Source organism: Suncus etruscus, chromosome 12 (genome assembly GCF_024139225.1).
Source record: "Suncus etruscus isolate mSunEtr1 chromosome 12, mSunEtr1.pri.cur, whole genome shotgun sequence".
In the NCBI taxonomy this organism is placed as follows: domain Eukaryota; kingdom Metazoa; phylum Chordata; class Mammalia; order Eulipotyphla; family Soricidae; genus Suncus; species Suncus etruscus.
Window position 1 is genome coordinate 30,647,826 of NC_064859.1, and position 22,950 is coordinate 30,670,775.

General features: G+C 37.5%; 1 non-coding gene across 1 annotated transcript; it reads right to left on the reverse strand.

Annotated features, from left to right (window-relative positions):
* Window positions 1–778: 778 nt before the first annotated feature.
* LOC126025330 (U6 spliceosomal RNA) lies at window positions 779–883 on the reverse strand. The gene has a single exon (XR_007501346.1). It is a non-coding gene; the product is annotated as a U6 spliceosomal RNA (small nuclear RNA).
* Window positions 884–22,950: the final 22,067 nt, after the last annotated feature.

Below are 22,950 nucleotides of genomic sequence, written 5' to 3' on the forward strand. Positions count from 1 at the left end.
TATATAAACTGTCTTAGAGTCAAACTATTTTGTAGAAGAACATGTTATCATATTTTGAGATTTTTACAGTAGTTCAAATTTAATTATAAAATTAGCATTAGGATCTACACTTTCTCTTTGTTGCATTTGGCCTTATACCTGAATGGAATAGTAATATTGTAGTTCGTAGGGCCTTTTTCTTTTTTTTATAAGAAAGGACTATTTGCTTTCTTTCATCACTTAAAAACATTCTCTTCATTTTCTTCAAATTTGAATTATTTTCTTCTCACATTTTTTCTTCTCATATGAGTATGATAAATAAGTAGAACAGGCTTCACTATGATTTTAAGTATTCTATATATAGGAGTTATTTTAAAATATGCTGAAAATTCTCAGCAACCTTAGAAATAATTTAATTTAAAACTAGTCTCTGTTCTGGGAACAATAATACAGAGCATAAGATATTTGCCTTGTCCACAGTTGACCCACATTTGATCCCTGGCATGACATATCCCTGGGCACCATCAGGAGTTATCCTTAGTACAGAAGCAGGAGTAAACCCTAAATACAGCTAAATGTGACTCCCTCCACTCCTCAAAACAAACAAACAAACAAACAAAAAACCCTGCCCCTCCAATTTTGCAGATAAAGTTGTGCCCCAAGAATTTAAAAGACAACTAAGCCCTCAGTAACCCACTTAGTTTATAGAAAACTAACTGCTTGGAGCCAAGTTTCCTGTTTCTCAGTATAACTTCCTTTTTCTTTTTCTGTTTCTTTTTTTTTTTTAATGCGGAACACTACAAATTTGCTTGTGATCTTTGTTCCAGGACCATCTCGTTTATGAGCCATGCTAATATTCTCTGTATTGTTCCAATTTTAGTGTATATGTTGCTGAAGCAAACACTAACTTTTATTTTTTAAATCTGCATTCCTTCCTAGTTAAAATTTAATTAAAATTTGTTCTTTTTTTCTTTTACCAAAGTACTTAGGAAACCCACATTATTTGGTACCAATATGTTTTCTATGTACCTTATTAGTTGTGGCCATAATATAAGATGTGTTGGAGCAATGCCAGATACAAACATTCTTAATCATACTGAATAAAGAAAGGCCTAAGAAGAAACTTTGTTTTGTATTTTTGGGCCACACCTGGCAGCTCTCAGAGGTTACTCTTGGCTCTGCACTTAGAAATTGCTCCTGTCAGGCTTGGGGGACCATATGGAAAGCCAGGATTGAACCAAGGCCTGTTCTGGGTCACTGTGTGCAAGGCAAATTACCTACCGCTGTGCTATCACTCCAGCCCCTGTTAAACTTTTCTTTAAATGCTAGTGTTCTTGTCGCTAATTTGTTGGGTACCTCAACATTTTACACCTAGTAAAACTGTGAACACAACAGATTTTATTTTTAAATCATTTCAACAGGTCTTTTTTGGCCTAGCCTTTTAAGAATATTGCATAAATAATATAAATTGCAATCCAATGTTGTGATATTTTGTAAACCAATAGATACCTAAAACATTCTATTTATGGGGCTGGAGCAATAGTGTTTTCCTGGTATACAGTTGACTCTGTTTCTATCTCTAGGACCTCCAACTGATCCTCTGGATCTGTCAGCCGTGATTTCTGAATACAGAGTCAGGAGTAAGCCTCTAGCACAGCTGAGTGTGTTCCAACAAACAAAAATGTCATGTTAGGGCATATTTATTTCAAAGATAGCATTTTTAAGGATAGGCTTTTTGGTAATAGGAATTTACATTAGTCCATACCCTTTATTTTTGTCTCTGATCCTTAGCTACCCTTCACTGTCATGACTGGAGTTGTACACATTCCTGGCTGTGGAGCCTTAACATTTAGCTGTGATGCTCCCTGGTGGTCATACATTAGGTCACGGTGCTCTTACACTTACACTCTTAGTTGTGGTGCTCACAGAATGTTTCACAGACTTTTAAGGGTGGTGCTTGCTAGGGTTTGTACTATTTGGTGGTAGTGTTCGTGTATATTCTTGTGCTCATCAGGGCTTGCTTTGATGCTCAGATATAAGCTCATAGAGGTGTAATGCACGTCTTTTTTAAAATTGATTATTTTTTGGTGGGAAGTTTTGGACCATCAGAAGTGCTCAGGGATTACTCCTGGATCTGCTCTCAGGTGCACTTCTGGTGGGCAAGGAGGCCATATCGGGTGCCAGGGATTGAACCTGAGTTGGTCATGGGCAAGGCAAATGCCCTATCCATTGAACTAGTGTTCTAGTTACAGGAAATATTCTTCTTTTTTTCTTTTTGGGCCACACCCTGTGACACTCAGGGGTTACTCCTGCACTCAGAAATCACTCCTGGCAAGCACGGGGATGCCGGGGGATTGAACCAAGGTCCATCCTAGATTGGCTTTGTGCAAAGCAATGTCCTACCACTGTGCTATTATTCTGGCCCCAGAAAATATTCTTTTTTGTTGTTGTTTGTTTGTTTTTTGGGGTCACACCCGGCAGTGCTCATGGGTTACTCCTGGCTCTATGCTCAGAAATCATTCCTGGCAGGCTTGGGGGACCAGATAAGATGCCGGAATTCGAACCACCATCCTTCTGCATCTAAGGCAAACGCCTTACTGCTGTGCTATTTTTCCGGCCCCATCCCAGGAAATATTCTTAAATCTGGGAATGTTGAAGTGAGTAGGACAAATACATTTCTTCATTATGTAAATGTGAATTGCAAGAAAATCTGTTCCTTGTCTTTGGTTTCTACTACCACACAGAACTAAAATTAGATTGAAATCTTTTACAGAGTTAATAAACTAGCTTCTGAAACGACAAATTGCACTTAAGAGGAGGTCATATAACTGAATGTGGGGTTTGTGAAAAATTTTGTAGAATAAATTTATGATTCATTATGTGTGATTTGAATACCTATTTTATATATTCTGGGTCATAGAAATCTCTCAGGTTTTTGTGATTTCAGGTGCTGTAAGTTTCTTCCAGCCACACAGCAGACAAGTGTGTGTGAGCATCTAACTCCAGGGTGAACAACACAACTAAAAGGTGTATGAGGAGGGGCCAGAGAGATAGCACAGCAGTTTGCCTTGCACATAACCCAGGGGCATTCCAAATGGTACCCTGAACCTGCCAGAAATGATTTTTGAGCGCAGAGCCAGGAATAACCCCTGAGCACTACTAGGTGTGACCCAAAAAATGAAAAAAAAAAAAAAGAAAAGAAAAGGAAAAAGAGATGTATAAGGGTAGGACAACTATATAATCATTGAAGAACAAAGTCTAAAGGATAGAGTTCAACAGTATAGCACTTGCCTCACATGTATGAGGCCCTGGACCTGATATCTAGCATTGCCAAATTTAATTTTTTTCATTACTCCCTGTGGTTCTCAGGGAACCATATGTGGTGCTGGGGATCAAACCCTGTGTTTGATTGCAGCTCTGTGCAATAAAAGTGTTATCTCTCGGGCCCTAAATTTTTATATTTCAAAGTTAATTGGCAATTTAATGAATGTTTTTTTGTATTCAATGTTTTTCTTAGGGAATATTAAGAAACAGACCTTTTGATACCAGAGAAATCTTGCCTGCATGTAGCTAATCTGACTTCAATCTCGAGCACCACATATGGTCCCCGGAGCACCACCAGGAATGATTCCTGAGCACAGAGCCAAGGGTAAGCCCTGAGCATAGCCAAGTGTGGCCCAAAAACTAAAAAACAAAACAAAATCAAAGAAACAGACCTTGGTTCTTGCTTATAAATAAGAGTTTATGGTTTAGTTTTGGAAACAAGCATACTTAAAATACAGTTGAAACCTTGGAGCTTCTCATCCTATAAAAATAGGGAGGGAATAATACTGAACTGCATTAATATTGACAGTGAAAGTGGTGAAAAAAAGGAAGATGTGATTGAATAATTGAGAAATGCTTCATTTCAGACCTGTGTTTGCCCCCAATATATCTGATTGGCTCTACTAGAAAGGAACTTCTCCATGCCTCCATGCCAAGTGTACAGGCCCTACTCCGACACACCAATCCTTCCTCACTTGGTTGATCAACAAGCTGTTTTCAGCGCTGCCATTTGAGTGAGGGCTGGTTTTTCCAGCCTCTGACCTACTGCCACAATTCTTGATTTATATCTCAGGCTTCTTTGGAGTCTAAGATCTGATATATTACTCAAAGGATTTAAGGATAATCCTCCCATTGTTATTTCTCAGAGACCCATGACTTTCCCCCTACTTTTTCTTTTAAAAAATCAAATCCCAACTTTAAAGGCAGGACCCTATAATTCTTATCATTACATCTTCTGTATGTTTTTGTTCATGTAGTAACAGCTCAGTGAACATGACCGTGGAAACTTCACGTGATCCCTGAAAACTACAATATCAATGATTTTGTGGCAAAAACTGTTCCCTGCCTGGGATAATGTTCATTCAGGAACACCCTCATGCTTCTAGGCTGCACTAAGCTCTGAGTCTGCTCCAGGCCTCCAATGCTTGAATTTTGGCAGATGCTCTCTGCTGTCAGAGAGGCAGCTTGGCATGTGGCTAGAGAATTTACATAGAAAGTGGGACAGACTTAGGTCTGAAATTAGAAACAGTGAAGAACCTTGCTGAGAAGTCTTCTCAGCTGTAAAAATCTAGACAGTACCCCTACCTCAGTGCTGCTCAAGTTAAGATGGACAGAAATATGTAAGATTTTACATAAAACTTATAAAGCTTGATAAAAGTCCCTTTAAGAGAAAATTCAGTTATCACCCAACACACCCTTTCATCAGATTAACAATTTTTACTTTCCTAAGAATTAGGCAACATATGGAGAAACTTCTAGTTGTCACAAGTGGAATGCCAGTGTAGCTGGTTTAAGGGCAGAAGTCAGGGATGTTTCTGCCCATCCTACAATGCAATGAGCATTTTCCACAAAAATTTATCTAAACCCAAATGTCAAAGACCAAAGATGCCAGTCACTACTTTATTACCAGGGTCAAATTTGTGCACTGGGGCCACTGTTTTTGTAAGATCCTCTACAGAACCAGAATGTGTTTGACAATGAGTGCTTCAAATGTCACTATTGTGTATCCTAAATCTAAAATCATCCTAAGAGCCTTTGCCTCACCAATTTTCTGGAGACTGTCAGCGTGGAGCTCCCAACAGCCATTTTGGGTCTCTCATGGAACGTTACAGATGACAGAGACAAAACTCCATGCTCTGGCCAAAAAAAAAAATTAATCTTTCTCTACTGATCAGGAGACATTGCTTGCATTGCCTTTCCCAGAAACAAAGCAGGAGAGACCTGTACAGAAACTAAGTTACGACTGTTCTCCAGCTTGAAGAGAGGAAGACCTATCCCTTTCCTAGCCAAAAACAAAGCTTCCTCTCAGTAAATGTGCAGTCAGCTGAAAACCCAGGGCTTACAAGAAAGATGGCATTTCTCCACACTTTTACTCTCAAGGTGACCCTTAGACTATTTTTCTTCTTCTGTCCTAATAAATGTTATTTTGCACCCCTGCATCCCCAAATAGAAAGACAAAGACTATATATTGGTCACAATCTGACTCAGGTGAGTACACAGATTATATAGATGCCATATACATATCATAGTTGTACATCCTATTCTTGCCAAATATATTAATCCTGAATCTAAATAAGCCAAACTGACCTTCCTGGTTATAGGAAATACTGGAGGAACTGGTTAGGCAGGACCACAAAGGAACAATCACACCAATCCAGCCATGGATTATTCTACAAGTCAAATAACTCTTCTTTTCAAACGGGATATTCTAGATTTATAAAGACTCGAGAGAATAACAGACAAATGTAATATGGAATTCTTGATAAGGACCTTATTTGAATTATCCTGACCTAAAATTATTTCAGGTTAATTGAAGAAACTGGAATAAACCCGATATCTTAAGAATTTATTGTTTATTTTAAAAGATATAATAATAAACTTATGTATAAGTATGAAAATGTACTTACCCTTTGAAGATTCATGAAATGCCCAGAATGAATACAATTTATTTTGGAACATTCAGGAAAAAATGACTCATATACATAGAGATAAAGCAAATATGCCAAAATGCTAGCCATTTTTAGTTGAATCTAGATATTCGGTATGTCTATGTTTATAATATACTTCTTTCTATTTAAATATTTTCATAATGAAAAGTTCAAAGATTTACAGATTGAAGTCTGGATTTTCTTACATTTCAAAACCAGCATTTTCTAGGCACTCATTGTTAAATACATTTCTGGTTCTGAAGATCTTGCAAAAAAAACCCACAGTGTTTGTAAAGGGTTTTTAAGATATAGGACAGAGAGAACAAGCAAGAACTGCAACTTTCAAATCAATTGTAATTAGTTTAAACCCTCTAATATGCACAAACACAGTGGAATTACAACTCTGCTTAAGAAAGAGTAGTTGTAATGTAGTGTTAGGAAGAAAACAATAGGAATTACATTATCAAGAGTAGTGGACTATTTATTGTGACAAATTAGTTGAAAATTTTCTTTATGCTACAGAGAGTTCTGAGCTCCTCTCCAATGTTTGGAAAAATCTCCAATTTATGAGTCTAGGTGAGAGGCAAAGCTTTCCAGGAAAAAGCTGGAAATGCCAGTGTGGGGAGCTCAAGACAGCTGCAAATTTATTGTCAATCTTGCATTTTTTCTTCCTTCATTTCCCTGTTCAACACTTCACTGGTGAAGCAGTTGTCCCTGTTGTAATAACCAGGGAATAGTACATAAACAAGGTTGCATTGCTCACAAATATGTTCGTTTGGATTACACCATTTTTGAGTCGCAGTGTTCACACTCGCCCAACTACATGTGGCCAGACATCGCCTGCAGTGCTGGGAATCACACACAGCAAAGCAGCCAGGATTTCCACTCAATGCATGCAAGCAGTGTCAGGAATGAAACATGCAGGCTTATGCTTGTAATTTTGCCATCGAGCCATCTCCAGGTCCTTCTTGTGGCATTTTGAAATGGAATTTATCTCTTCATTCTGTATGTCTTAGCTTGTGACTTGATTTGATCAACAGATTTGGATGGAAGCGGTGCTTTGTAACTTTTCTTTTCTTCTTCTTCTTCTTTTTTTTTTTTGTTTTTTGGGCCACACCCGGCAGTGCTCAGGGGTTACTCCTGGCTGTCTGCTCAGAAATAGCTCCTGGCAGGCTCGGGGGACCATGTGGGACACCGGGATTCGAACCAACCACCTTTGGTCCTGGATCGGCTGCTTGCAAGGTAAACACCGTTGTGCTATCTCTCTGGGCCCGCTTTGTAACTTTTCAGGCTGAACATGAAGACATTAGAAACTTCTTTGCTGCATAGAAAATGACTCTTCTTGGAAAAGAGATACCACATTAAGTGAATTGTTCCATTGAGGACACCAAGCTTTGTCAAACCCAATCTATATGAGAGGTTCTGTGAGGGAGCAATAGTCTTCTCTGACTGAGACCCAGCCAATAACCAGCCATGTGAGTAAGCCACCTTCACATTCCAGGCAGATTAGTCTTAAGGTTTTAAACCTAACATAAATCATGTACAGCTGAAGAACCATTGATACCATTTGACCAATAGAATATTTGAGAGATAATGATAGAGGCTAACATTTTAAGCCACTGGGCTCAGAGGTGGTTTATTTTGCAGGCATAGATAATGAAAATAGGCACATGCTTACTTTGTTAGCTTTCTTTGAAGCTTGGTGTAGCATATAAGCTAGGCTCTGCTGTGCTATGTTTCTTGGACTTTGAGTTAGAAGCTAAAACGACAGAGAAGCAAGAACCATAAATAATCTTTGGACTGTGTTGGTGGCAGTTGAAGCAAGGCTGAATTGCTGAGGCAACAGGATTGGTGGCACTTTAATGTACAGGGCTAATTTAATGACACTAAAAAACTAGTATCAGCGGCATCCTTACTGGACTGGGTCTCTGGCATGATTTTGGGGTGGGGGGAGGTTTCTGCCTGTGTAGATTCTGAACTTAGATTTTTGTTGTTGTTGTTGTTGTTGGGCTACACCTGGCATTGCTCAGAAGTTACTCCTGGGTCTTCGCTCAGAAATTGCTCCTGGCAGGCTTGGGGACCCATATGGGATGCCAGGGATTGAATCCGGGTCTGTCTCATGTTGCATTGCAACATGCAATGCAAGCTTTCTACTTCTGTGCTATTACTCTAGCCCCTGATCTTAGTTCTTAAGTCGTCTAGGAAATACTATGAGCTACCTAACCTTATTTTAACAATTATTTTGATCTATTAATCTTCTTAATCATTTCTATTGCTGTTACTCAGAACTCTGACAGACATGCATCTTAAAGTAGCTTCCATTTATTTTTAATAAGATAAATTAACAATGTAAGGGCTACTCTTATAAGCTTTCATTGACTTTTTTTTTTAGCTTACGACTCTAAAACCTCTTTGCTTCCTTCATTTAGGTCTTCACATATACAAAGTATATACTGTACCACAGACTGCATTCTAGGTTCAAATCCCATTTTTTCCCTTTCTTTTAACCCTTTGCAGTACTCTGTACTTTAAATATTCTATTTTATTGTTAAGAAATATTATAATATGTTACAATCTGGGGACTTGAGGGACAATGTAATTGTACATGGATTCTGTTTTACTTATCTTAATGTTCTTTGGCTGAAAGTTCAAAGTTAATATATCAGCAAGGGGACTTCTGAGAATTATGTTATGGGTGATTGTCCTTCCACTGTAACTCTACCTTGTCCTCTTTCTTTGCATCTTTGTTCTCATAATTAAAAATAAAAAATTAAAAAAATATTCTATTTTATTTTTAATATTCTCTTATTATATTCACTAAATTTTCAGTTCCCTAAACTGCCTGTCCCACTAAACTGTAACTTTAAAAGAAAAGAACTATAATTTTATTTTTTTTTTTTGTTTTTGGATTTTGGGGGGGGTGTCACACCCAGCAGCACTCAGGGATTACTCCTGGCTCTATGCACAGAAATCGCATCTGGCAGGCTCGGGGGACCATATGGGATGCCAGGATTCGAACCACCGTTCTTTTGCATGCAAGGCAAACGCCCTACCACTGTGCTAACTCTCCGGCCTCCGTAAATTCTTTTTTAATACTTCTAATATTCATCAATTTGTGAATTTCTTCTCAACCTAGTAACTGTTATCCCTTTTTTCACTTTCAGAGAAAATTTCACTGTGATTCCAATGATTACTTTTATTCTTTTTGATGTAAAAACGCTAGAAGCATGGTTAAAAAAACCTTTTAGTGATAATCCCAAAAGTAGTTCAGTATTTGAAAGGAAGCATTGTATAAGAAAAAATCAGTTTAGAAGTAAAGTGATAAAAAAATATACCTGATGGAGCTTCTAGACTTATAATGGAATTAAAGTGAATGAAAATATTTGTATGATCAGAAATCCAGCTAATAAAGTCAAAGCCACTGAATGTATCAATATCTTCAAGTTTGTGACATTGGCAACCAGGCCATTAATTTCACAGATAATGGCAAAACGCAACAAAAGCTAAGAAGTTTTAAGACAACTAGCTATTTTTATTATTATTATTATTATTATTCATTATTATTATTATTATTTTGTTTTTGTTTTTGTTTTTGTTTGTTTTGGGGATCACACCCGGCAGTGCTCAGGGTTACTCCTGGCTCTACTAGGTTCAGAAATAACTCCTGGCAGGCTTGGGGGACTATATGGGATGCTGGGATTCAAACCGCTGTCCTTCTGCATGCCAGGCAAACACCCTACCTCCATGCTATCTCTCCGGCCCCTAATTTTTATTATTACTTTTTTTGGGGGGGGGTCACACCAGGCAGTGCTCAGGGGTTACTCCTGGCTGTCTGCTCAGAAATAGCTCCTGGCAGGCACGGGGTACCATATGGGACACTGGACCACCTTTGGTCCTGGATTGGCTGCTTGCAAGGCAAACGGCGCTGTGCTATCTCTCCGGGCCCCTTTTATTACCTTATTATTTAACCATTTGATATTTACTTATATGAATAAGATTATCCTTTCCTCTCAGAGTGTTCAGTCAGTTATAATGCATTTTTATATAGGCTTTATATTTCAGTTTTTTATTTATAAAAAGAAGCTAAAATATGCTGTAAAACAGTAATAGTCTCTAGCTCTTGAATTGTAAGAAGGAGTCTATGTTAGAAATAAATAAATGAGGGCTGGAGAGATAGCATGGAGGTAAGGCATTTGCCTTTTATGCAGAAGGTTGGTGGTTCGAATCCCGGCATCCCATATGGTCCCTGAGACTGCCAAGAGTGATTTCTGAGCATAGAGCCAGGAGTAACCCCTGAGCGCTGCCGGGTGTGACCCCCCCCAAAAAAAAAAGAAATGAATGAATGAAATTTTGAACATAGGCTTGTAATATTGTAAAAGTACCAGAAAATACTAGTTATTGCTGATGTTATAGTTATTGTATAAACATTGTATTCAAGAAGCTGGGAAATAGATTTGATCTCTTCTTCAGTTGGATGAGTAGAATTTGCTATAGACAATTCATACCTGAGGAGGATAATGTATCTCTGACTCTGTTCTCTTCCCAAGACTTCCACACACACCGGTTCAAGTGTATCCTCTATTCCATGATCCTATGATAACTTCTTAACCTGTTATTTCCAAAGATGTTCCTAGAGTGGAGTGAGGTAGGATTGAATTATATGTTATCTCAGTATAAAAGAGAACCTGTAGAGTCCAAAATAATAGTAAACAGAAACTGGTGCTTACCAGCCCCTAAGAGCTTCCATGAGTTTACTAAAGTGTTCTTATTTTCCCAATAGTATTGTGTACATATGATGTTCAGATGCTTATTAAATTGTTAGATCACACCTTGCTTTTACCCAAAACAAATGCATTCCCCAAACTTTCTATTTCTTTTTATCAAGCTTTTTGACTTGTAAAAGACCAGCTGGTTCTCACTTGACCCTCTCTTTCCTGGTTGGTTAATAAAGAATTTCAGTTTGGCTTGGTGCATGGAGAGAGACCATGCGGCAAGATGCTAAATCAACTCTATGATTCTCTTCTGACTGGCTTGGTTTATTAATTCTTCATGCTACCGTGCTTCAGATTCATTCATCTGGGGTTGGAAATATGGCACATGGGTGATTTCATATTAAATCAATGAATACATGTGTCTCACATGTATCCACAGTTGCCAATTTATGTTATATTCCATAGAAAGTTATCCAAATGAACAACTGAAGCTCTCTGAATTACCAAAGCTTTGCTGAAAGAATCCAAGGATCCCCTCTTTTGTGACATGCACCCTGGAGCAATGTTACTGAAGCACACTTGGTCCTGCTCAAGACCAGCAGTTCAAAAGAGCAGACACATAGAATTAAAATTTCAGGGCTACATAGGCAAACGCTTTGATAGAGCTTTTCTAAACATCCCTTTCTTAATTCCTGGTTTATAGATTACTTTGGTTTTCCTTCTCACATTCCCATATATCAGATTTTTTTTAAATTTTTTGCAGAACAACTTCCAAATTTAACCTTAAAATTTCTCCCAAAATGATCTATTTATATCACAGATGCAACTGTGTCATTTACTATCCAAAACACTTCACTAGTTTTTCCCAGCCTGTCTAAATGATAAAAAAAAAAACCAAAAAACAAAACAGTGTGTATTTGCTTAGTAAGTAAGATCTCTCAAAATCTTCCCTCGGTTTCCTGTGGTGCTACTTTACATACATTCAGTAACTTGGGGCTCCATAAACAATTTTCAATGCGTACATTATTTCACTTTATTCCTTTTGCCTAGAACCCTTATCTGTCTGCTTAATGACTGCATCAATAGTTGCTCAGATATTCACTTCTATAGGAAAGATGTTTTGATTCACCTATCTAAAAATGCCTTTTTATTTTATGCCCTGCAGCAAATTGATTAATGATACCATATTTATAGTAATAGTCAATGTCATGGGGACCAAATAAAAGTAGGACTGAAGTATACAAGTTATTAAGCTCAACACAATCAAAATGCACCCCACTTGCTTGCAGGACCCAGGAAACGTTCTGTACTATGCAAACTATAATGTCACTTGAAAATACAGAATCTTAAAAAAGAACACCAGAGTCTGGGTCTAGAGAGATATTTCAACATGTAGGGTGTGAAACAAGGGTGCAAAACAAGCACCCTTGTTTTGCACATGGCCAATCTGGGTCATATGCACCTCATATAGTCCCCCATCCTATCAGTTGTAGTACCCGAGCACAGAGCCAGAAATAAGTATTGAACACTGCTAGGTATAGCTTCCAAATAAGCAAAACCAATTAATGAATTAAATCCAGTAGGTCTAAGATGGAACCTAAGACTTTGTATGTGGGGCCTAGTGATAATACAGTGGGTAGGGCATTTACCTTGTACATGGCCAACCCAGATTTGATTCCTGGAATCGATATTATCCCCTAAGCTCAACAGGAGTGATCACTGTGTGCAGAACCAGGAGTAATCCATAAGCATAGCTGGGTGGGCACCCTCCTCCCCCCAAAAAAATATTTTACTTGTTTGATAAGCATCCAGTAATGCCAGTAGTGCAACCTGAAGAGAGTACTTTGAATACTAAGAGGGTTACACTATGTCACAGCATTCTTCGAACTTCTTGGAATTCTAGAGAGTCTAACTGTATTTACAGGGACATTTGAGAATATCTTCATTCAAATGTTTCAGAGTTAATTATGAAGTTTTGAAAATAACTGTGCCAGTAATTTCTATAAGTTATCAGAGTATCTGTGCCCAAGAAGTTAAGAATATCAATTGCATAAAGAAGTTGTGGTATACATACATATAAATAATAGAACACTGCACAACTATAAAAAACAAGATGCAGGGCCAGAGCAGTGGCACTGGAGGTAGGGCATCTGTCTTTCAAGTGCTAGCCTAGGACAGACAGCAGTTTGATCTCCCTGCATCCATATGGTCCCCCAAGCCAGGAGCTATTTCTGAGCGCATAGTCAGGAGTAACCCCTGAGCGTAAAGGGTGTGGTCCAAAAACCAAAACCAAACCAAACTAAAACAAAACAAAACAAAAAACAAGATGCAAATTTGCAATAAAATAAGAGGGTGACCTTACTCATCTGTGATATACAGAGAGACAAAATAAGGGAATAGATAGTTTTAAAAGATAAAAAATACTTGACCTTGAATTGCAATGCTCAGATTACCAAACAGTGGAGTCATGTTTGTTGGGAGAATGAAGAAATTGATTAGAGGTGACACAGGACTAGTAGTAGAGGGTCATGGGCACATGGTGAAGTTGTGCTATCTATCTGTACATCAATATCATAAACATTAACACCATCATAACCATTAAATTCAATATGTGATATAAGCAGTTTATTAAAAAGTAAAAATGCATTTAAAATTCTATCAATTGTAGCTGCTTATAGCAGTGAAATAATGAAAGCTGCTTAACAGTTTATTTTTCAGAAGATGGTTAAAAATGTGATTAGTCATTATACATAATGAACACAAGTAAGCTGGAGCTTCTTGGGTAAATATGAAAAAATATCCTTAAAACAAGGATTAAAAAGACAAGTTGTTGAAAGATACCATAGCTTGAAATTATCTGTATATAGTTAAACATAAAGAAGAATGAATGTTATTTTACAACAGAAAGACATACAGGGATCTATAGCATTCTGATATCAAGATAATGGAAATATCTCAGAAAGGAGGCTCTGCGTTGGAAGGTTGGGTTTATTTTTTAGATAGATGATGAGAGGAAAGATTTAAGAAGAGTTTTACTTGCCATATTTATTTAAAAAGTGAAAAATGCTTATAGCAATAAGGCAAAAGGTCAACATAGCATAGTATCTAAAGTAGGTAAGGTTCTGTGTTGAGGCACTGAATTCTTCCATGATCAGAACCCTTCATGTTATATGTTCATAAAGTTAACAACATCAAACAGTTAAGAATTTCTGAATAGTCTGCTGACTCATATTCTGCTGAACAAATAATGTGTCCCATTGCTTCAAGTGTATATTATCAGCTTTTCCTTTCAAATAAGTGTTGGAAGTTTGTTTATAGGGGTGATCATGGGGCCTATTCCACCTGCCAGCTCTGAGTATGGGTGAAGAAAGGATGTCTGTGAGCTTATCTATCCTGCAGGTCAGGTTTACCAACACCCATGGCTTCCCAGAAGGAGATTTCTTTTGATTATTCCTCTTATTTAGTTTACAAAAAGTTTCCTAAAGTAAGACTGATATAACTTTTGGATTGTAATTGGGTATAGAAGAAAGCCTATAAAATCAATGCTAAAATACGGACTGGAGAGGTAGTATAGTAGATAAGAAACTTGGCTTCTACATGGCTGACCTGGGTTCTATCTCTGGCACCACATTTGATCCCCTGAGCACCACCAGAATTCCTGAGTGTAGAACTAGGAGTAACCCTGAGCATCTCTGGGTGTGGCCTATAAACAAACAAACAAAAATAACAAAACCAATGCAAAAAATAAATAGGGATTGAGTATGAAACTTCTTCGACAGTGTAGTTCTTATCGAAGGCATGGTTTTTCTTTTAAATTAAATTTTATTCTGTTGAAACTATTGTGATTTACAAAGTCATTTATAGTTGGGTTTCAGACATTCAATAAATCAGGGCCAATCCCACCACTAATGTTGACCTCTCTCTACCATGTTCCCAGAGTGTATCCCAACCATCACCCTTTTCCCCTGAGCCTGCCAGTATAACAGGCCCATCTACAGTTTAGATTGTTAGAATTTGGATCTCTTGATTCCATTGTTGCCTTTGACTTGGATATTTGGTTCTGTCCTTTTTTGTTCTCCACCCATATACCTGAGACTGCTTGATTCCTGGACCCCATCCTATTATATTTGTGTCTCTCCTCTTTCACTCAGTTTCTTTCCTTCTTGCTATACTCTTGGCCCAAGGGTCTTTGAGACAACTCCCATTTGGACCACTGCATTTCTTCCTACAGTTATTCTAAATGCCATATATAAGTGATATTCTGTATTTATCCTTCTGACTCACTTCAGTTAACATAATATTTTCTAGTTCCATCCATGTTGCTACAAATTGCATGATTGTGTCATTCCTTACTGCTTATGTAGTAGGCCATTGTATCTATCGCATCTTCACAATTCACTCATCTGTTGTTGAACATCAAGATTGATTCTAAATCTCAGCCATTGTACTGAGTGCTGCAATGAATAGTGGAATACATACATCTTTTTTGGATGAATGTTTTTCTGTTCTGGGGATATGTACCCAAAAGAGGAATTGCTGGATCATATGGCAGCTCAATTTTAGATTTACTGAGAACCTTCCATACTGTTTTTGATAGGGATTGGACCAGGCAGCATTCCCTTCTGGAGTGGAAGAGAGTTCATTTCTCACCACATCCCCGCCAACAGAGATTGTTCCCATTAGTTTTGATATGTGCCATTCTCACTGGTGTAAGATGATATCTCATTGTTCTCTTGATTTGGATTTACCTAATGTTAAGTAATGATGAGCAATTTTTAATGTGTCTGTTGGCCATCTGTTGTTTTCCTTCTGAGAAGTGTCTGTTCATTTCCCCTCCCCATTTTTAATGGAGTTTATGTTTTGTGAAGTTAACTTTTGTGAGTACTTTGTATATCCTAGATATCAAACCCTTATATGAAGTATTGAATGCAAAAGTTTTCACCCATTCAATGAGCTGTCTTCTAATTTTAACCTGTGTTTCTTTTGAAAAGTTTGTTTTTTAACTTCTGAAATATTTCTTTTTAAATTATGGCAAGGAAATTAAATGAAGGTTGCTTTTAAATTCTGAGTTAGATTTTTAACATCAATTTGTAATTTTTATACATTACAACTGAATAAAAATTAAAATTATAATATAAAATGCAAAAATCTAGAAATATCTTTTATCCCATTATATATGTTAATGAAGTAAAAGCTTAAAAGGAAGAGGAAATATCTCCTAAGCCATCTGCATAATTGCCCACTCTAATGATAACCGAAGTCAGCAACTTATACAAGCTCTTCTTGATATTTGTGTGTAGGGAGAGGAGATATTGTACAGGTATAGATTTCTTTTTTCCATTTAAACACACACAAACAGTTACAAAAAGCTAGATGATATTACAAATACTATCTTATGTTCTGTTTTTGGAAATAATGTTGAGCACCTATATTTTTAGAAATTATGAGCTCCTTTTATTTTTTTTATTAAGCACCATGGTTAAAAAATTGTTCATAATTGAGTTTCAGTCATATAATGTACACCACTCTTCACCAGGGCACATTTCCCACCACCAATGTCCCTAGTTTCTCTATCCCCATCTTCCCTGCCTGCATCTTGGGTAGATATTTTACTTCTCTTTCTTCTTTTTTTTCCCCCCTTTGACCTGTGGTTTGTACTATTTTTAGTAAAGAGATACCATGCATATTACTTTACCTTCTTTCAACACCCACTTTGTGTCCAGAGAGATTAGTTCCAACTATCAATGTTATACTGGTCCCTTTTCTACCCTAACTGTACTTTTCTTTGTGGCAAGCTTCCTACCGTGGACTGGTCCTCCTTGCCCTCATCTCTATTGTCTTTGGATATAATTACCATACTATCTTTTATTCTTCTTATATCCCACAAATGAGTCAGATTATTCTATGTCTATCCCTCTCCCTCTGACTCATTTCACCCAACATAATATTTTTCATATACATCTATGTAAACAAATTTTTTCATATATGTCCTGATTTTTATTCAATTTTAAAATAATTTTATTATAACACTGTGATTTACCAAGTTGATCATAATACAGTTATTTCAGGTATTAAATATTCAACACCAAACCTACCACAGTATTGATCTTCTCTTCATCAGTGTCTCCAATATCCCACCCACCATCATAGCCTGCCTCCTTGAAGGCACAAACAAATTCACTTCACTTTGTGTTTGTGACAACACAAAGGAAAATGGAATTAGCAAAACTTAGACCAACAGGGCCAATTTGAAATGATTGTTTTATCTTTCCATTCTGTTACTAAAGTCAGTGGTTGGTGTTAGTTGAGCCTTCTGTGTTATCATTTAGGCTCACTGAGGTTGGTAGATTACATTGTAACTTTCCCATCAGATACTATCGGACTGACATTATTGTAAGACACTGAACTGCATGTGGCTATATGCTGCCTGCATAGTCCAGGATTTCTAGATTGAAAAGAAATGCTTGGATAAAGTTTGATAAACTTAAATTGCAAAGTTGAATGGTTTCAATCAGAGAGTGTAGGGGGTGGCTTTAGGCTGCTGTAATTCTGCAGAAAAGATAATCTGCATCTCCTTTCTGAGGATGCCACAGAGCTATTAGCAAAGACCAAACTACCTGGAAAGTATTTCTGGTCATTATATTCTTTTGGATCTTGGTGGAGGAGCCAGACCACTTTTTGTCTGCCTTGAAGATGGTGGCGATGGGCAGGGATGTTGGGTTTTTCTGTGTTCTGTTGGATGTAGAAAAGCTTGGTCCAAATCCATTTCACAAGAAAAGACCCAGAGTTTCATAGAGCACCTATTTTAATGTAAGGGTTTTATATATAATATATATATGTACATATATATGCAGAACGAGTCTTTTATAGCTCTGCTATAAAGAATGAATTGAATGGAAGTATTTAATCAATTTAACCCATTCCTGTTGAGACATATTTATGTTCTAATGTATTTAAATATTATACTAGCATGGCAATATTTTTATTTATGCACTTTATTTTTTTTGTTTTGTTTTATTTTTGGTTTTTGGGTCACAATCGGCAGCGCTCAAGGGTTACTCCTGGCTCTACACTCAGAAATCGCTCCTGGCAGGCTTGGGACATATGGGATGCCGGGATTCGAACCACCGTCCTTCTGCATGCAAGGCAAAATGCCTTACCTCCATGCTATCTCTCCGGCCCCTATTTATGCACTTTAAAGGACTTGTCCTGTTATAATAGGAATTGCAAGAATATTATCTGTAATCTCATTTCTTAAAATAAAGGTGAAACAAAGTTGCCTTGTCAATGTCCAACTAAAATCAACTGCTGAATTGCTCTTCAAAAGAGTCTGAAAGGTCTTAATATGAATGTGCAAACACGTGGTGCAAGTCACTCAGAAAAGAGATGGCTAGCAAAGGACACATGAAAAACAATAAGTGGGTAAAGTATGCTTTACTATGTTCAGCTGCTTCATTGGTCTGGTACTACAGAGGAGAAGGGAACATTAGTGATCAAAACTTCAGAACATTTTAACTAACTCTTCCCATATGCTAAGCTACTTTGTGATGACAGTTTGGTTGCTCAAAAGGGTTTAACCACCAACTGGTAATAAGTAGAAAATGCTGGCAATCTTGTCCACCTGATAGTCCTTGTTGAAAACTGTCTGTAACTGATTAACTTTTGTAAGTATAGTTATCATGAGTTAAATTACTGAGGTCTGGCCATCCCTAGACGAAGAGGAGAAAATAATGAGGATATAGAACTCTTTCTTTAGGGAGAAGAAAATGAAACTAAAGTATCTGCAAAACCTGCCACAAATATTAAATTTTCATGCCATGGTAACACTTTAGAAGCATTCTCTGGGACTGGAGAGATAGCACAGTGGTAGGGCGTTTGTTTTGCATGTGACCGACCTGGGAGGGACCCGGTTTGACTCCCAGCATCCCATGTGGTCCCACAGCCTGCTGGGCTGATTTCTGAGTGCAGAGCCAGGAGTGATCCCTGAATACCGCTGGGTGTGGCCCAAAAATCAATCAATCAATCATTCAATCAAATTTTAAAAAAAAGAACCATTCTCTTTCAAATTAGAGATAAAAAGGAGCTGGCTATAACCATTGCTTATTAATGCATCCTGTTGAAGATCCTAGACAGCATGGCCCAATAACAAATAAAAACAGAATATGAGTATATTTATAAATGTGTCTACATAATTGAATAAAATGAATGTTAATTTGAATTGAATGATCAAATAAAACAAATATATAAATGTTGGTGGCAACATTTTTTGGTAAGGCAAAAATTTGAAAGTCACTTACATCATCCTTCAAGGGAATGAACAGAATATGATAGAGTCAAGTAGTACAAAAAAGAAAAAAAGGAACTACATAGAGCTACATACATAAACAATATTTATCTTGTAAATGTAATGTTGAGTGAAAAATAAATTGCCAAAGGATACATATAATATTACATACATGTGTGATATTTGAAAACCTATGGCTTTATTTGTCATTCAATGCTGTAAGCATGAAGATATGCCTGAGAATGCTAAACATCAAATCAAAGACAACAGTTTTTATTGGCTGTGAAGCCAAGGAAGGGGTGCATTCAAGGAAAGTTTATACAGAGAATGTCATTTTTGCAAAAATTTCTTTCTACTTGGGGTGTAAAGAGAGATACACGCAGTTGTGCTCAGTTTTACTGCTAACTCTATGTTCAAGAAGCACTCCTGGTGGTGCCTCAGGTGTTATCTGTGCTGTAGAAGATCTAATTGGGGTTGGCTATGTGCAAACCAGCAATCTTATCCTCTGTACTATCTCTCTGATCCACGGGTTTTTTGTTTGTTTGTTTGTTTGTTTTGGTTCACACCCTGTGACGTTCAGAAATTTCCCCGGCTCTACATTCAGGAATCACTCGTAGCAGGTACCATATGAGATGCTGGGGATTGAATCCAGGTCAGCCACATGCAAGGCAAATGTCTTACCCACTGTACTATTGCTTGGACTCCTCTGGTCTAAGTTTTGATGATATCTAGTTTTTTTCTGTTATTCTCTATTCCTTTTTGTATTGTTGAAAATTTTTTTAAGGAAATAAACTTAAAAGAAAACTTAGTCTGACGGCATCATAGTATTGGGAAGGGCAATTGGAAGAAGTAAGGGGAGAGTGGTGGCAGAGTCTGATCAAAACTGAGAAGCCACAGAGAGGCTTTAAGCAGAAGTTTGGCATGAAGGCTGATGATGAGTTAGATGAATGCCACACACTTCATGTGTGAGATGACTGTGAATTGGCTAGGCTAGAAAAAGACATGATGGGCCCGGAGAGATAGCACAGCAGCGTTTGCCTTGCAGGCAGCCGATCCAGGACCAAAGGTGGTTGGTTCGAATCCCGGTGTCCCATATGGTCCCCGTGCCTGCCAGGAGCTGTTTCTGAGCAGACAGCCAGGAGTAACCCCTGAGCACCGCCAGGTGTGGCCCAAAAACCAAAAACCAAAAAAAAAAAAAAAAAAAAAAAAGACATGATGTCTCCATGGTCCCTTTCATATTTTGTAGGCCCCTATGCCAGTGGCTTTGGGGTAGCATCTGGGAGGAATTAGTGAGAAGTCAGAGGGTAAAAGAAACCTGAATATTTCTCTTCCTTCACCTCTTCCTGCTTTCAGTGGCCTTACCAACTGGATCTAGGCTCCTTCTATAAGAGCTGGCCCAGCGCCCATTAGAGAGCTTCTTCTCTGGAGCCACCTCTTACTAAGAAACTCTAGCAAGTATTTTCTCTATCCGTGAGAATGGGATGTTGTTAACTCTGGGTTGCCTCTGCTGGATGTCTCAGCTGTTCCAACATTAAGTAAATTGCTCTCTGTGTTAAATCTGACCTGTTGACCTATTGCTTCTTTGATTGGACACTAATTGATACCTATGTTGACAGATGCTTCTATACTATCTTCTATGATAAATAATGAACAGGGCTGTGACTAGGAGTATCTGTAATATTCATGAAAGCACAGCATTTTTATTTTTACAAGTAGCTGAAACCGTTACAGTGACTTAGGTTCTCCTTTTGATACCAACAAGTGTCATCTGTTCAGCTGGTTATACCTGGTCACCAAAAATGACCCTGACACTAGCAGTATATTTCTTGTTGGAGGGATCCCCTGATTCTTCTTTGGAAGGACACAGCAGTGGGAGGTAGAGTAAGGATATGGACTAAGGTTTCATAAAAGTAATTTTTTTTTGCTGCTGCTCTCTAATTATTTTTATAATAATTTTTATGGTCAGAAATTAAAATGTGGTCATTTAAAACATTTTTGGGCTATCTAGAAAGAGGGTATTTAAATTTGAAGCAAGCAAAAAACCTAGAAGCTTTATTTTTTCCCTTAAGAAGTTAATCAGATTTTACTTAATGGAGCCTATTATACAAATTACTTGGATCTGAAACATTTTGTTTATTCAAAGTGGCATTGTGAATGTCCTGCTCTGTACTGATAAGGAAGCTAAAATGAGAACCTAATGAACTAAGCAAAAACCTTTGTTAGCTGACTATTGGGATAGTGATAAAGTCTCAAATTCAAGTGAGTTTATCTTTGCACTGATACACATAGAGGTACAGATTACTCTCTTGTCATTAATTATAAAGGGATTAAAAACAACATCGTTGTCAAATGGTTTTGCTACAAGGATTTATCCATGTTAAATATAAACCTGTTACAACTGAATGGACAGAAAGACTTTGGTTTAGGCTTACATGATTACGGAACATAATATAACAATTGTAAAAGAGCATCACCCATTAACTAATATTACCAGGAGATATATATTTGAATTTTCATTAAATTCAAAGCAGTTTTTCTCCTTTATAGTAGTTTGAAGGGTTTTTTTGGTATTTTTTGGGGCCGCACATGGTGATGTTCAGGAATTACTCTGGCTCTGAAATCAGGAATCACTCCTGGTGATGCTTGGTGGGCCATCTAGGATACAACCTGGGTCAGCTGCATGCATGACAAGCACCTTACCCACTGTCCTATTGCTCTGGCCTGGGTTTTTCTTCTTTAAGACTATGCACTGTAACTTCTATGGTTTGAGGCAGTGAATACCAGTTCTGCTATCTCCCTTCTGCAGAGGTTTAAAAATCAATAAAAGTTCTGATAATTTATAATTCTATAATGCAGTGAATTTTGTTTCTTCCCCAATATTCCAGTAAATGTATGGTATATGAAAATATAATAAATATATTTATATATTTATATATAATATAAAATATAATAAATTCAAATGCCAGTTTTGCTATCTTCCTTCTGCAGAGGTTTAAAAAATCAATAAAAGTTCTGATAATTTATGATTCTATAATGCAGTGAATTTTTTCCCCCAGCATTCTAGTAAATGCCAGCAGAGCAGCAGACAGGACATTCCCAAAATGGTTCCTGGGGCCAGAACAATAATACAGTGAGGAGGGTGCTTGCCTTGCACTTGGCCAACCAAGGTTGATCCCCAGCATCCTATGTGGTTCACTTCCCCACCAAGAATGATTTCTGAGCTCAGAGTCAAAAATAACCCACCTGTTGGTTTTCTAGCATCCCTCAGAAAATCTCAGAGATTTTTCTTCTGACCCAAGACATAATTTTGGGCAAATTACTTTAAAAACTACCCTCAGAGGTGATGACTTATACTAGCAGATGGGGGGAGCAAAGAAAGGAGATATGGGATGCATCCTGGGAAGAGGGGTGGTGGGAGGACAACAGTGGTGGTGGGAATGCCCCTGATTCAATGTCACTATGTACCTAGTGTATTACTGTGAAAGATTTATAATCCACTTTGGTCAAAATAAAAATTATATAAAAAAACTACCCTCAATAATATTTTGTGAAATTCCTTTATCAAGGAATAATTTATTTTATTTAATAAATAATTTAATTTATTTGGTGCTAGTAATATTAAGGGTAATCTACTGCATTGTCCTGGTCATGTTGAGGGCCCTGTATTGTGCCTTGAACTCAGGACCTCAGATTTGCAAGATAAGTGTTCTTTTACCACTAGAGCCATATTTTAACCCAGCTCAAAAAAGGTTAGCTCTTTTTTTTTTTTTTTTAAAGTAGACCTACCGTAGTGATAGTCACCATGGCTACAGCTAGCAATACTCTGGGGGTCATGTGGTGCTTGAGAATTAAGTTCAGAATCTTGCTCATGCTTGGCCCTTGAGCTATCCCCAGCCCACCAGATTTCTTTCAAACCAATTTACATGTAAATGAACATTAAAATGTCCTTTCTATATTCTTCAACAGAAAAAACATGAGAGTTAGCTCACTAACCCATTAGGTT